The following is a 3,675-nucleotide window of genomic DNA, read 5'->3' as shown; positions in this document are numbered from 1 at the left end:
TTTTTATTACCCAGTAATAAGTGAAGTAATAATTTTACTTTTTTAATTAGTAATTACTAGTTAGTTACTAGTAATATATTAAAATTTCTGAGTAACTTGCCCAACACTGGTAGTCAGTACAAGTCAACACAAAACAGACAACATAGTAAAAACAATCAAGGGACAGTCATTTTGTTAAAGTATACAGTTCATGAACTGTTACCAAAGTAAATCATAAGGTTACAGTAATCTGTTGTAGAGTTAAATATGTTGTGCTTATGTTATGTTATTAAAGTGCTGTTGAATCTAATTCAATAATCTGGTTCACTACAGCGGTTTGAACCCAAAATAAACATTTTGCTGTGCATTGCAATGAACTGAACAAATCATATGCATTAAATAATCATTCGTATTTTATGAAATGCTATCAAAACACATTCAGACTATCAGCAGATAATTAAAAACTGACTTTTAAAACTTTTGTTTCAGCTGCACCACAGTCATTCTCACTCAGAAATACTCACATTATAACTACGATAGGATTGTTCAATCTACAATATGAAAGGTTACTGATCAGTTTTATACAGATTACTTTAAACAGTATAGGCTACTGCAGCACTGTAGCACACGGTAGGCTAAGTGTTTTTGTGCAACTGTTGCCAACCTGACAGCTGCCTTAATGTTCACAGAGTCACTGAGTTATAAAGAACAGTGTAGTTTATAGATTTTATTCTGTGCTGGGGATAAATTTACGATGTCCAAAGACTCTCTGTGGTCATGTTCAAGATCATGCTTGGGAAAAAAAAACTAATAGCCAATTTAACTGTAATTTCAATGTTTCAGACGTAACTGTGTTCCAATATGTGCTTTGATATCGACAGTCTGAGTGAGGAAATGTCAGATGGCCAGGCTCCGCAGAAGGGGAGGAGTCAGAAAGAAACTCTGCGTTTGTTGAAGTAAACCTTCTCCCGAGCAGGTCGGGTTCACAGCGTAAGTTGCCTGGGTTACAGACCTAGAGTTTATCTGATTTCGCTCTCTGAAATCGAAAACCCAGAGTTTCCCTCATCTCGGGCTCAACTTACTAGTTTTCACTAAACCCGCTAACTGAAACAGGCCTCTGGCTTCCACCAGCACTTGTTTATTTACACATGGACAAAAGCCTCCCACAGCCAATCAGGTCAGGGTGACATGTCATGTGACCACCAGAGAGTCTCTGTCTGCTTTCATATCAAAGCCTGGCGCTGGGAGACCTAGGGCCTGTAACACAAAGCAGGTTCAACATACCCAGGAAATGGCCAGATTACTTTGACAAAAAAAATAAATAATTGTAGCGGCTGGTGCTGAAACAGTCATGACAGCAAAAGTTACTCATTTTTGCATTAGTGCTTTATGTCAAGTTTAAGTGAGAGCTTTTACTTTGAAAGGTTCTGAAGGAAATTCAAAAGAGTGTCTGGCTTACTTGACACACGCACACGCAGATATTTGTCAGAAACTATAGTTTAACAGCTCATTACTGTTAGCGCTCCTCCACTGATAAACACGGCATTAGCTTTGTGGCTAATTTAGCAATGGCCAGCGTTAGCTGCTGTAATGTTACATGATTTTAGAGAATATTTAGAAGTGATGAACTAGGGACAAACATGTGGACCGTTCACCAGAACTGTTTACAGTGTCTACAGTTACGTCTGTCAGCAGCTTCCAACACCCAGCTACCGTAACATTAAACTGCTGTGAGCTGAGAGGGTTAGCAAGTCATGAATGTTTTCAGGAGAAGTGACTGGTTCTGTTTTGTAATTATTAAAGTCATGTAATTAACTTGACCGACTCATCGCCCATTCTTTGTGAATAGTTCTAAATCGGCCGTTATAAACTGCAGATGGCTATTAAATCCAATTAGCTCATATCGGTCGAGCTCTAGTGTGTACTGCATACTTAATATGATGATGATCAGTAACTTATAACCATGTATGCCCAACTGTTCACACTGAAATAGTCAAGCAAATTGGGGAAAATACAGAGCATGCACCGTTGTGAAACCTGTCGACACGGCCGAACACTCCCCTTTTATGAGATCCTGCACCATCTCCAATTATGATAACACGGGGTTAACACCGACTCAGTTTGTCAACCCTGAATTTACCTGATAACCCCGAGTTAACTCTCAATAGGTTGAACTCCCTTTGTAGTACAGGCCACTGGTCTCTGGACCAGCTGTATATGTGTTGTAGTACTTTGCTGTTTATTCTCTTTTGTTAAATAAATTCTTCAAAGACAACAGTTTGTTGTAACTCAATTATTTGCTCAGCACCTCACCAGGAATATAATTTCCATGACAGTAACTAATGTTAGCTAAATCCTGGGTTAGGTTAGTAGCAAACGGACGCTACTTGCTGCTGCAAAGCTAACGAGAGGACAAGACAGTTCAGAGCAGCACAGCAGCTCTAGACCGTCATACTCACAGCGTTCCTGCTGCTTTATCTAACATCACAACAACAGCATATCTTGGGGAATTAGAAAGTAAACTGACCAGTTTACCACAAACACTCAGAAAACTTGACCCAACTAGGGCTGGGCGACATCTACCAAAAATCATATCCCGGTAAAATTAGGCTGGATTCCGATCCAAGAAATAGATCATTAGTCTACAAATTGGGCTAAATGTTAATTCGTACGTTAAAGCTAAATTTGAGTTGCTGGACCAAACATCTGATCTTTTAAATCCAAAATATGTCAAAATAACTGAACCATTGTTTTTCTTTTTACAAACCATATCATCCATACTATGTGCCCTTCAAGTATTTGGTGTAACTTATGGGCTGCCATGCCCCTGTTCAACAGCCCGTTATTACTTTGATTGTGTGTATAAAGCTGTGCCGCAATTGGCCGGCTTTCAGGCGGATTTGTTGGTGTTGTTGCAGCACTCTTCTGTCTTATTTACAATAATCTCTTGCCTTTCAGTCGAAAAGGGATTTAGTTGCTGTGAATCGTGAGGTTATTGTACTAAAAATGCGTAGTAAATGTTCTCTTGAGACGACTTAGCAACTTTCTGGCATCAAACATCATAGAGCCCCAAATTATCACGCTTATCAATATTATCTCTGTATTGTTTTATTAAATTTTAGTATACTTGGGTTTGCCCTCTTAAAGTTACTGCTTATGCTGTATACAAAATACTTCCTGTAAACTAGGCTGAAAATAGCAATATCACATTATGCTCCCTGTAGTTGGTTTATTCAACATTAAAGCTGATGACAGAATCGGACAGCAGCTGAGTTCCAGGTCAACATTTGCTGCAGCTGAAATTCCCCACGCTCGACTATTAATCACCTGATATGTTGTTAACCCTCCATGTACAAAAACCTCACGCCACAAGAAAGCCTCCTCACAGATCAATCAGACGGATCATTGTTTGTTCTGCGCGCTCCGCCATTACACGTGCGCTGCACCGCGCATGCGCCGCGCGGGAAAATGGCGACAGTTACACAACAAAGAAAAGAGAAATGTTTTCTTTCAGCTTCCTCTCTTCAAGATGAAAACAGGAACCACGGAGACACTTTGGAAATCAAACCACGTCAACACAAACCCTGGAGCGGGTTTTCAGGCTCTGATCTCTAACAACAGAATGAACGGATGATACACGGACCCTCGAGACTCTTCCTCGTGTCTTTAGTCTCGTGATGAAGTCATGAACACTGA

This window comes from Micropterus dolomieu, linkage group LG01 (genome assembly GCF_021292245.1).
Source record: "Micropterus dolomieu isolate WLL.071019.BEF.003 ecotype Adirondacks linkage group LG01, ASM2129224v1, whole genome shotgun sequence".
NCBI lineage: Eukaryota > Metazoa > Chordata > Actinopteri > Centrarchiformes > Centrarchidae > Micropterus > Micropterus dolomieu.
This window is presented reverse-complemented; position numbering follows the sequence as displayed.